Source organism: Topomyia yanbarensis, chromosome 3 (genome assembly GCF_030247195.1).
Source record: "Topomyia yanbarensis strain Yona2022 chromosome 3, ASM3024719v1, whole genome shotgun sequence".
Taxonomy (NCBI): Eukaryota; Metazoa; Arthropoda; class Insecta; order Diptera; family Culicidae; genus Topomyia; species Topomyia yanbarensis.
The window spans coordinates 64032449-64046068 of record NC_080672.1 but is presented as its reverse complement, the minus strand read 5'-3'; the positions used below and the strand labels follow the sequence as shown (position 1 = coordinate 64046068).

At 37.7% G+C, this 13620-nt stretch overlaps 1 protein-coding gene across 1 annotated transcript in view; it reads right to left on the bottom strand.

Annotated features, from left to right (window-relative positions):
- Nucleotides 1-12357, bottom strand: part of LOC131688856 (transmembrane channel-like protein 7) — a 46819-nt gene extending 34462 nt beyond the window's left edge. Inside the window, exon 1 of the mRNA XM_058973431.1 lies at nucleotides 11441-12357. The gene's annotated coding sequence lies outside the window, so the exon portion shown is untranslated. The remainder of the gene's footprint in view (nucleotides 1-11440) is intronic.
- Nucleotides 12358-13620: the final 1263 nt, after the last annotated feature.

Below are 13620 nucleotides of genomic sequence, written 5' to 3'. Positions count from 1 at the left end.
GCAAAAGTCGAATGTAGCTGACGTAATTATTTATCCATTGCTCTCATTATCTCATTTTTTTTATGTTTTGCGACTTAGTCCGGTCTGACTTAACACCGACCATTTATTGGTCAAATCCGACAGTTGCATGTTGTTTAGTTTAGCTTTTCATACTTAGAAGGTCGTCAAAACAAATTTTCCATTTCGAATACAAAAAAAAATCTATGCCAACGTGCGGAGCGAATTGTTAAAATTGAATGCTTTTCCTTCCTAGAGAGCACGGAGTGGAAGTATGTAATGATTTCCTTCAAACTATCCAAAAAAAATGTATGTGAAATTGGATGTCTAGAAACCTAACTAATTAAGACTGCATAAAAGAGCCTCGATAGTGCAGCGTGAAATAAATAAATCGCTTCTAACAACAACAAAAATTGTAACAGTAAACAGGGCAACCCCACAAAAGTAACTTGATTAGCGGTCATATCACAGTGACAGGAAGGAAAACTACACTAAGGTAAAATTTCAGTAATGCATACATGAAGGGCTTCTATTCTCAAGAGATATCACATTTCCGTACCTAATCAACTTAGTCCGACGGATTTAATTTTCTTTTCTAAGGGAAAAAAGTTACAAGACAATTTTGTTATCGTTTCTAAAATCAATTTTCAGTTGAAATTGACACCGACCCGCACTCACTCCACCTATTCTTGTAAAAAGGCTAAGTTTGTCAATTTAAGTTCAAGAACCTGGGTATAGACTATGTTAGTCTTGTAGCTTATGTCGGATAACAATACAGACATGGGTGTAGATTACATAGATATATCCTATTGAAGAATGAATTGAAAACGATTATACTGGCAGATACGCCAGTTATGCATATTAAGCCAGCCAGTTAGTGCTGAAAATTGTGCTGTAATTGTTTTGGGTACAACCCAGTCGATTTTTTGCGCTCATGCTGCAAGTCAAAGACAAAACGAAAGATGCTCTTTTGCACAAGGTTGGCCGTAAATTCAAATTGTATAGTGTGCCGATGATCAGATTTTTGGTGTCAATTAATACAAAGGTCGACAATAATAGGGTGAGCGTCAGTTTGCATGAATAAAAAATTACCAGTCTGAACTAGTACTTGTGGAACAGGTTATTCAATTCACTTCAACTAATAATAGAATGATTCAACTGCAAACTAGTATATATCAACATACTTTTGAACGAATTGCCCGCTTCTGAATTGAGTGTGGGTCTAGCTGTTAGGCAGAGTGATGATCCCGATTTCGCCATGTTCCTATATGCCATCTAAACAATTTAAATTTGCAAGAGAGTCTGCCGAAATAATTTGTTCGAGTGGTAGAGCTGGACGCTGGCTTCTCGCACAATTTTTTTACTGTAGGTACTGTATTAAAATTGAATGAGTAGCGATTCGTTTATTTTGGGCGAGTTAATCAACGAAATAGAATGGCATCCGAAGAGCGTTGACTATAAAACAAAAGTTGCTATGTACGAACACTTTAATCATTTACGTCTTTTCATTACTCCCGTTGCGAATGGGTGTGACGGTGTGAGTACATAATATCTGTTTTATATTGGTAGCTCCCGTTGTAACAAAAAAACTCAGTTATTCAGCCAAGTTCGGTGCACGTGCCGCCGGTAGCCAGCCGCTTGCAGCCGTTGTTAATTACTCTACGTGATATGTTGGTAGCTACACTGAACCAAACTATTGTACGTTGTATCTAATGAATAAGGTATGAAACTTATCTCTAGCTGTTGTGATCAATAGCACACACCTACATATCGATCAGCTGAATGAGAGACACCCGTTCATTTTATCATCCTATCTGAAAATAAGTCGTAGGTATAGCCGGTTAGAGCTTGAATTACATGAGACATAGTTTCTTAATGGGACATTACAAAGGTGGTGCAGCGGTATTGGTACTAACATACGATGCCAGTAATCTTAGTTCCTTATCTTAGTTCACTAATTGGTTTTTAAAAAATCTGAAAACACCAAAATATAATCGTCCAATTTTACAACTGAAACTATGATAATCAAACTTTGGTTGTAAGACAGAGTCAAACGAAATTTATTTGCTACCGTATGGTTTTAGGTTCAGTGCACAGCTGGTATGCACTTATACTAGGTGTAGCATTATCCATCGATTACGTACATTTACATGTCTGAAACGGTTCAACTATCTCCGCACCCTGTACCCATACCTGCCAACTTAGACGGTGGGCATATATAGGAAATAGTATAATAATACAAATCGTTTTGTAACTGATTGATGGGAAAGAGCTGGTCTGAAGGATTTAATAATAAATAACAGCATGTTGTAAATACATATTAAGTGCTAAGCTGATTAATGTGTAACGTCAATTATGGGGGCAAACAAAACAAATTGCTTGAACGAGTCGCTCGTTTTTATAATCTTCCACTTAATTATGAGCTAAATTTTGTAATTGCTCTAAACACAGACCCAATCGTCGTAACAACAATTTAATATACCTGATTTAAAAGATTCCATCCCAGATGGTCGAATGACCCGTAAATGAAATTACTGTTAAAAGACCTGCCTACCTTCTTCCAGCAAATATATGTAAATGTTCACTTTTATATGTTTATAACACTTGTACATTTTGAACATAGTTAAATAACTGTTATTTCTAAATGCAGCAAAAAGCATATGGCCATACGATAGATCTGTTACAACTGAATTGAGATCCGAGCAAAAAGATTCGAAACATCATAATGTTTTACTCTTGGGAACTATAGGAGAATTAATGGATGCTTCCGAAAATAATAGGTATCAATCTATAAACAATTTATGGTAAATTTGGGGACAATTTAACAACATTAAAACGTGCCGCAAAGCGATTGTAGTTTTATATGGGAAATAAATGTATTTTTATACGTTCTATAAGAAAATTACTTTCAAAATATTCGAAAGAATTTTGAAACTTGCAGAGCTCGAGCCTATGATGCAAGGTTCGAACGTATTTTTAGGATTTATAAAAAGAGTGCTTTTTTTAAATAAACAGAATTCAGGTTGTAGCGCGAGCAAGACGCACTAGCGGCTCTGGTCTGCGAAATTGCTCCCCAGGTAACTCAAACAAGCGATTTATGCGCCACCTCCGAAGAGGACCGCTTGTCAAGTTTTATTTGCCCGGCAACTGAGAACGCTGATTCAATCCTACATCTCCCTCACTCTCAAGCCACCCAGATCAAACCATTTCGTTTCGACGCGCATCTGAGTATAATTATAAAGAATCCCTCTGCCGTTTTATTCTTGCCAGGCTGTAGAGAACCCATAGGAAACCAATTGGGCGCTTACCCCAAACCTCCCGCTAAGGTCTACGCATTCGCGCAATAGAAGGAGCGGATGAAATTTGTCAGTTCATGAACGGGATTTATGCGTGCGTTTAGTGTTCATTACTCATGAAGGGGTTCATTGGGCTTTTGGAAGTTCGTTTCATTTGTAACGGTGCTATGTGGACTGGAATAGAAAATATAATGCAAAAATATGAAAAAAAGAATATTAAATATATTTACAAAAGTTCAAAATGTGACCATATTACAAGGTCTCTAATTGTTTTGCAAAGCTTTCATCATGTGCTTGAACTTCATCAAGTTTTAAAATGCTTGGAGCATTTTGACAAAAGTTTGGAACTTTAAAATAAAACATATCAGTTTATCATGTGTGAGTAACAGAAAAGGGTTACAATTCACTCGGTTTAAGTCGGCTGTTTAAACCTGTTTCTCGCCTTAGTAACAAGTCAGTTTCTGAGAGCTAGCCAACTGGGTGCAGTTTTACCTGGTTCGCATAAAATTATTTCGATTAACAGCATTCCCAGCCGTTAAAGGGCTAGTCGATAATTATTGTGGCAATTTGAAACTTGCGTGACATTAATTATACTTGACCGAAATTTATTAATTTTTATCCCGTTTCTCTTTAGCGAGCATTGTTTGTATCGCTAAGTTTTGGTCCTCCAAAGGTTCCAGGAACGAATGACAGTGAACCATAAATCAGGAACTGGAGGAAAATTGCTTATTTCAAGCGGAATCCACCCAACATTTCGACGCGGGACTTGGCAAAAAAACTTGATGTTGCGCAAAGTTTGGCCAAAGGACCAAAAAACTATCCGGATTGAAAACGTGCAAGGTGGAGAATTTCCAAAATCGAGATGAACACCAGCAGAATGTTGTCAAATCGGGCGCTCGGAAACTTAAAATGACGCTGCTAACGAATTACTGGTGTTGCATCATTGATCATGAGACCTACATCAGAGGATTTGAAGCAGTTGCCTGGATAGGAATACACTCAGGTTTTTTTACGCAGGAGATACAGGCCGCGTAAATGAAAATCGCGTAAATTTCAAAAACCGCGTGAATGAATACCGTCTAAATTTAAGAATCCGCGTTGATGGATACCGCGTAAATTCAAAAATCCGCGTAAATTTCAAAATCCGCGTAAATGAAAACCGCGTAAATTTCAAAATCTGCGTAAATGAAAACCGCGTAAAACTCATGTTCGTTCAAAAACCGCGTAAAAAAAAATCACATAAATTCAAAAATCCGCGTAAAAAACGCATAAAAATTGCGCAAAAACCGCGTAAAAAACCTGAGGATAAAGACAAATTCGCTGTCGATGACTGTATCAAATAAAGGAATGTTGAAATTCGCTTCGAAGTGCCTGGTTTGTCAGGCCATATGTACTTGTGGCAAATGTAGTGAACCAAACACCCCGGAAGGTGAGATTTACAAAACGAAGTTTTCGAGACAGCACGAACAAATCCATTGTTTTGGCTTGATTTGGCGTCGTGTCATGTGTAAGAAATGCATCGCTGCATAGCACAGAAAAGGTTGATGTTGATCTTAAAAACCCGAAAATGGAATGAAAAGAACGCGGAAAATGGATTACTCTGCCTGTTTACCGACCTCCCGCGCCTAATTTATATAAGCGTGCAAGCTTTGGTTTTTCCTTCCCACTTTCCTTGCGTTCAGGATGGTAGTAAAATCTTAGAAAGCGGTGTAACCGCATATTTGGGAACATTTACACTGCCGCTTTATGCACAATTGTCTGATGTGTATAGGGAATCCCACAGCACATGGACGGTTATTTGTATAGCAGCAGTATAAAACTGTACTAAGATTTTAGGCAAGAATCCGTAATTCGGTCAGATACGTCAGTCTTGTAGTGGCAGGGCCAAATCTATAAGTAAACAAAAAATGCGCCCTTTAAGGCCATAGGAAATCTGCGCACAGTGGATCGGTTTAATTCGTTTTTGATAAAAAAACATATTAAAAATAAACATTTACTGTTCATTAGGATGGCTCAAAAACAGTTTTTTGAATTAAAAAAAATGTGCACTAGATTCGTTATTGATATTAAATCATACCAGAAATAAAAAATTCTCACTCATTAGTGTGGCTCAAAAATAATTATTTTTATGTAATCGTTCATAAAACTGTTTAATTGTAATGTTCGTGTGCTGAATTTGTTTTAAATATTAATACATGCGAGAAAAAAATCCCCTCTCATTAGGGTAGCTCAAACTAATTATTTTGTAGCGTTTTTATATTTTTATTAGTAATTTTTGTTCCATGCATTCCTTTTTGATATTAAAACATTAGAAAAAAAAACTCAATTGGGAGGCTTAAAAATAAATATTTTCTCGTTAAGGTTCTTGTTTTTTTTTGATAATTTTGGTACGCTGCGTTTATGTTTGATATTCAAAAGCGTCAATTTCCATCACATTAAAATGATTGTTATGCCTTAACGAAGAAAATAAGATGATTTTGAATAACTTTGGAATGTTGAATTCATCTTTGACGTAAGTTGATAAGCAAAAATAACTTCACTAATCAATTAAAAACTTTCGAATGAGTATAGTGTGAAAGGGGGCGCTCGCGGGCATCATAGTTGTTATGGCTTTAGAAGTTGGTGCTTACTAATTATCATGACAAACAGCTAATTAAACAACGAATAAGCAAACTAGTAACTCATTTGTAATAATTTTACGATGCAATTTAATTAAAAGAATTATTTTGCTGAAGTATCTTATGCCATAGGAACAATTGTTTCTTCGAAAAAAAAAACAAAAATAGCCGTATAAAGTTCCTATGAGAAAATTATGCAAAAACACTGAAGTTACACCTTTTTAAAAGCTGTGAAAAAATAATTTTCCATCCAAGTAGCCTAAAATCTTGCGAAATTACCTCCGGCACATAACCCGAGCAATGTCGAACATCAAAATTGCTACAAGTAGAATTCATATTTTGATAGTAGCATCAAATTGAAATCTTATATTGCTATCAGTTTTAATTTTTTTAAATTTAAAAACGCGACGAATGGGCTATATATCCCCGGTGGTCGGATTTCAGCCAGCATAACACGTCCTTGGAATTCGTCCAGAAGTACCGCTTGCTAACCGTGATGAACAGTGATGCCATTACCGTATCCGCCAATGGCACTACTTTCGTTTTCGCTCCTACCAACTAGCTCTCAATCAAATGTGTACATTTCCACCTCCTCCGTAACGGTCGTTGACGTTCGGACTTGTCGTTACTTGCACAGATAATACCTTCCGAAAAACGGCCCGACACGTCAAACATTTCTCGAACTGCGTGTCTTCTATAGTAGCATTCTGATGTTCTCCATATTTCTTGCAGAAGAACCTTCAAAAACGTCAACAGGTGCGTAATCAAATCCCATGGATATTTTGAAAGTGAATCGGTCTGTCGTCGTATTCCACCACATTCCGAGTTTGAGTTTGATATCCAGTTTCGAATTTCAAACTCATCTTGCTCGTGAACATTTTCAACTTCCTGTGCGAGCTTCACTGTGTTTTCCCTGTATCAACGCTAACGAGCATTTCATCAACGTAGTATTGCTTGATGATTGCATCGACCGCCTCTTTATGGTCCTGTTCGAATCGTCTTGCGTTCAGGTTCTTGACGAGTTGCATTGTGCTCGGTGAACAGCATGCGTCATCACCTGAACGACGTGAATACTGGGCTTCGACTCGTTAGTACGTCGTCAGAAGAAGCGCTGGCAATGTTGGTCTTCATCTCTCATTGCACTTGGTGAAACATCTCCCTGATATCGCCGCATACTGTCACTCGGAATGCACGGCAATGGATCAGTACCGAAAACAACGATGTTAGCTGATCTGGACCTTTGAGGGGGACTGAGTTTAAAGAAACACCTAGACGGTGGCAACTGCGTCCCACACTAGAAGAAACTTGCCCAGCTTATTTGGGTTCACCACAACGAGTATAGATAGGTACCAAATATGCGCACGCTTTTCTTGAAGTTCTTCCGAAGTCAGATTTGTACGTAACCCTTCTTGGCAAGTTCTTGAGTCTTCTGCTCAAGAGTCTCGGCTAGTACTGCATGCTTGCTCAGCCGGTTTTTGAGACATTTACATCGGTGAAAAGCCATCGCTTCACTGTCCTGAATACGAACGTGATCACGTCTTAAGGTTCAACTGAGAAAGCTTGGAAAAGCGGCCATCTTGGAAAACTAAAAAAGCAGTTTTTTCTCACACCGCTGGAAAAATCTTCATGAACCTATCTTCAAGACTTTTGATTCCGTGTCCAAGATCCGTAATCCAGGCCAATTAGTCTTGGACTGATATCGCGGTGATCTTCGAGTGACGGTCCACCCAAGTGCGTATACTTCTCCTGCAAACTGGAAACCAGTAACGTCTGCGGTCCTATCTGTAATGGAGAGACTATACCTCTAAGGACTACTAGTATCCGTTTTATTCATCAATGATATTGGTTCAATAAGCTACGATGTACACGTCTTTAATACATCATAGTGATTCACAAAAGAAGTATTTACGAAAAATTTGCATATGCATGTATTTCTACTAAATAAGTTTCCGGATGAATAGGGAGAGACTCTACTGCTATTTCGAAACCAAATTTCTGAATACGCCACTGCTCGCCAAAGGAAATATTCAGTACTTACACAAAATATAAAACCTCAAAATCCAATTATATTTTCAATAATGTACTAATGAACTTAGGTAAGCAATCATTTTATTACTTAATTGATTATTGGCTAAACAAATAACATTATTTAATCAACTGTAGAGTTAATACCGTGCGCATCTGAAATATTAACAATTTTAAAACTAAACCGGATCTAGTTTGAAACCAAAACAATCTGGAACTAGAACTGAAACAATCACATTTACAGTATAGCGTTTTGCTATATAATTTCGAAAAACTTTAATTGAAATTGTAATTTGGTATACATCACCATTCTATTTGCTGCATAATTTTAAACAAATTTAGGCATAGAGCAATACAGATGCTTAGACTGGATAAACTGGGGAAACATAATTTTGAGTCCAGTAAGACATGACGTGATTTGAATTTTAAACTAAAACAAACATTCGCTCCACTTGTGAGTTCAAGCGCGAGCTGCAGAGGACCAAAATGGAAATGATAGGGAAGTGGAAAAAGCTGAGGAAAACGTACCGGAAAGGCTGTCAGGCTCTGATAGAGGGCGTCGAGCATGTTACTCAAAATCATCCCAAAGTTTAACCGGCATATGTAAGCTGAAAAATATACACAGTGTCACAATAATTAACCCTTTTGGCATTAAACGTAACGTTCCCAGTATAAAACTGAAGGTCGTATGCGAGTGCGGCATCATTCGTTGTATACACATGTGCTAGCACATCCTGTCCGGCAAATCCATCGATTGCTGAGAAAGGGTCCCTACGCCGAGCCTGTCGGCACGCGTCTGCCCAGCAGCAGTTATGGAATATCCTGCCGCCAAAATATTGGAGTCGGCAACAAACTCGGCCCGTGATAACAGGTAGACCACGATCATCCCACGTCATCTACAGCTGGCCATTCGAAGTGACGAAAAGCTGAACAAATTGTTCTCTGGCGCAAGATGTTGCCTAATATTCAGCCCATTCGACTGCCACAGAAAATCGGAGAGAAACCGAAGAAACTGGCTGCCATCGGAGAGAAGACAAAAAACGCTGATGATGGTGTTGAGGTCAAAAAGCCATAGTTGTTAGGAAACCGGTTACGAATGCTGCCCCTGCAAAGGGAATAGGAGCTGTCACTAAGCAGAAGGCCACCAAACCATCGAGGACTGCAGCAAACAATCCGAAAACTCCTAAGCCAAAGAAGACCGCTGCATCAGGCAAGAAAGCTACCCGAAGATCAGCGCTGGCAAAAAGTAAACTCGCGCGGCCCCATTTTTGCCAAAACAGTCTTTTTCAGGACTAACAAAATCTACTTGTAAAGAATTATTAATGCTTATTTTCCGTCAATGATATTTCCCATGAATTTTCTAGCTTAACTAGCAACACACCCATTCAAATTTTCGCTGTTTAATATTGTGCTAATAAATAATCAATAGGCATTTTTAGCAGTGACAAACGCAGTAATGAATTGATTATTCGCTGGTTTTCTACTGCCTTTAGAAAAAGAAAATCTATTACTACTCATCGACAAACATGCACTTTTCTGCTCCAATAAAAAGATGAGTGGGTGATGTTAGAGACATAATCGAAGTGAAGTAGAATACACTTTAGGCTATTAATATGAATGTTGCAATTTTATCTTCTGAAAGGATGTATTAAATCCAATTTTTTCAGTATTTCTAATGGAGGTACACGTACAAGTACATCGAAATCTAAAGTTTTCAAACATATTCGAACACATGGATTCTCATATGGTAATCCTGAAAAGGGCATATTATGAGAGTGAAACAATTTATACATGTACCATTATTTCGGTATTTCCATTAGAAATAGAGAAATATATTATTTTAATAAAACCTTTTAGAGGATAGTACTTTGCAGCATTCATATTAATAGCCTAAAGGGCATTCTACTTCACTTCGGTTATGTCTCTGACATTACCTACCCACTATGCTATATTTCACCATTAGTCTGCTCGGACGGGACATCACGTTAGACCAGTCGGTCGATTGAAACACAAAGTCTGTTTTACTTCTAGGGATTTGCGTCAAGCCGGCGCTCCACACTGCGCCCAAACAAATATCGCGAGTCTTTTTGAAAATCGCATAAATTTACCAACATTATAAAAATTGTAGCAAGAACGTTACTTACTGATGAAACCAACTCTCCAACAGTCGCTCAGTAAGAAATAATTGCATTCCACGGTAAATGCACTGCCCCAAAAATAAGTGCACACAACCCACCAAAAACATTTACATTCCACTTACGATTTCATTTTTCGAATCTTCACGTTTCACCACACGAGTGGGCATTTGTTTATCGACGACCTTCTCCGCCGGCACGCGGTACCAAGAGCTTGTCTATATTCAACAGTGATCTTTGTCTTGCTCCTCGTACTCATTGTGTGTAAACATGAGTGGATTAACCGTTGGTTTATTTGCTCAATAAACATCGACAAACGTGATCGAGTTCCGTGGAGTAAAATATGTGTCTAATGCGATGATAAGGAGTTACATACGGTTAAAATGAGAGATATCTCTGCTTATGGTATTTTACGCTGTTCGGAAACCTGAATTTCTGCTCAGATTACATTAAATTTAAGTACGACAAACTTATTTAATGATTGATTATTTCTAACTGATTTTAGAAAATGATCCTAATTATTTTATTCAAGACGCACAATTCAAGAAAATCGAAGACTCCAAATTTTATTTTTACTCGATCCTAATTATCATCTTAATTAATGCAATTTCAAAGCAATTGTGAACAATGCCAGCAACACAATGTTATAATAAATCAACCGAATCGTGAGATACACACTCGCCCGCTGAAACTACATGTCATTGCAGTATTAGAAACATGTAATGCCACAGCAGACAGTACAACACAAGCGACGTCAACCAATTATCGTCGCATTTCTAATACCATGTGTACAGAAACGAATGCAACGAGAGCCGGTTCAGCTATCGGTTGACAGTGCAGTGCGATCGAAATTATTTGTACCGACAATATCCGGTGCTATAATACACGACCACAAACCGGGATTGTAGGATTGTTTGAGAAAGTATATAGCTAGGCAGTGCATGTGATTGTAGGGTAGTAGGGCCGGTTTTATTTAGAGCTGGCACTTAACCGTACAGCGGAGGGATAATGACAAAATATAATTGAGTTATAAATAAGAGATATCGAGAGCGCTGGGTTGATAACCAAGCCAATCAGTGACCATTCGAGAATAGAAAATAAAAGATCTGCTGCCGAACGCTTTTTGGTTGGAAATCACAATTTCGCTATTGAGAAAATCTTGTGATTAATGCTTGCGTATCTCTAAACTAGAATGATTGGGTTATCACGAATCTGGACTATTGCTTTTTAGCAGGCATTGAATTTATCTAGCAGCACTGATACTTTCATGCAGGATGCTGCGTCGGTTATATACATTATTAGGGTACTTTCCCTATGTATACGCCATATGCATTCTGGTGCAATCAAGCAGATTAAGTGAAACACTTACATATGAATATTCATCCATCCATTACTGCAATTGTTGTCTCCAATCCAGTTATCTTTGCCAACGAAAACTTGTTCTATTCTGGCTCTTTCAGAAGGGTCCCCAATGTTTGAGCACATTCCTTCAGAACATTGCAAGTTTCACTTTACAGAACCCTGTACTCGGGTTAATCACCTCAGCTATTTGCTGATTGGCTTACACTCCCTGCTAGTACTACCGGGCTACGACGCTTTTGCTTAACCCACAATTTATCAATTGATATGCACAATTTTTCTATTAAAACTTGAATACATACATGTTGCTACAGTTCACAAACATGGCCTGCATTACTTCACATTGTTGTTGTGGTTGTTTGTGGGCCGAGCGGAAACTTGATTTTTATTGACACTTATCAAACCCAACAACACCCTTTCTCAACAGGCTTTTCATCTCTTTGGACAGTGCCTACACTACTCATAAAAACCAATGCATACATTGAATCTTCATTAAATTAGCTGATTTTTGATTCTTTTCTTTGGTTTTACTTTATTTCACATATCGAAAAGTGGCATTATACATCTAATAGTTTTCCTTGGTAGTGCTTTTGCTGGTGAACAACCTCTCACGGATATTGCTGCTCACCATTTTTTTCTCGCATGTTTTCCGATTTATTTTCTGTTGCTTAAATTATCTATTTTCTGCAAAATTCGAATCCAAACGATCTCGATGCGTCTTTTCTCACGCTTCCGGGTTAAGAATATAAGCAATTTCATACATTTCCATGGCGTATTATGCTATTTATTATCACTTGAAAAATCTTGAAAATCACTTTTTCACCACCTTGACTTTCGCAAAGTGAAAGAGATTCACCAGAGTATACGTTCGATCGAGACGAAACGCGAGCGCACACATCACAGAAAACTACGACCATCCAGCGCGAGTGCCAAGCGCGATTTGACTTTACCAGAGCAACTATGTGGTATATACGCTCAGCATAAGTGAGTTGCCTGTGATCCAGAGATGCCAGGTACTTTTTTCAAATGTCTGCAATAATAATTTTAAAAGTCTGGGTAGAACAAAAAATGTCAGGAAAGCTAGTGTAACCAAAAGCCTTTATATTCAAAAATCTGCAAATATCTGCAACCAAACTAAAAATCTGCAAATATCTGCAACCATACTAAAAAATCTGCAAATAGCTGCGTCATCGAAAAAATCTGCAGCTTAAATTAAAAGTCTGCGAATTTGCAGACTTGTCTGCAAATCTGCCATCTCTGCTGTGATCTCATGGATTGCCAGGGATGCCACATTGAAAGCTGCGTTTCAGTCAAAAAAGCTTTTCACAATCCGTATGAAAAGAAGAGAAAATGTGTGAAAATTCCAAAATATACACAGAATAGCGAAATGACATGTTTGCAAACATATGTAGAATGTGAAAATTCATTAGTATTTTGATGTTACATTAATTTTTTTCCTAAAATATTCTGGTTGCAGTTGAAAATCGAAATATTGAACTTACGTCTTTCGTTTTTTCCCTATTTGCAGAGTGGGCAACTAATGCGCATCTTGTGTGCATGTTAGAAAATCAACTTACCCATCATCTACATCAGTTGCGCACGCTGAAAATAGGAGAAAAATCGAAAGTTCACTATTTCGATTTTCAACTGTAACCAGAATAAAACAATAGGTATTATTCTGAAAGGTACAGGAAAAACCGCAAGTGTGGCAACCAGGCTGATTCCTTCCAAAGAGAATAGGGAAAGAGACGAATAGTGTGAAGCCAAAAATACCTTATTGAGCAGACCAATCGTGCAATGTAAATAAACATTACTCATGCCTGAGTTGGAGGAGATAAGTATTGAACTTCTATCAAAAAAGAAATTTGAATTTTCGTCAGAATTTAGTTCAATCGTGATTGTAAGGTGCATTCTAGAGTATATGTATGAGTAAAAATAAGCTTTAGAATTATTTCATCTCTTTGTTTCGAAATGCACATCGTTTGATAAACAAATCCATCGATCGACATACGGTTTGTTTTCAAAATATAATAGGAGTCATTTAAAGTGCTGCCTGTAGAAGCGGTTGCCAAAATTCTAGTGTTGAAATCATCATAAAGGGAGTGTTGCCGTTTTGACTGATTTTCACTCTTCGTCTCTTTCACTATTCTCTTTGATTCCTTCATGCCACTCATGTCTGACAGTTCGTAG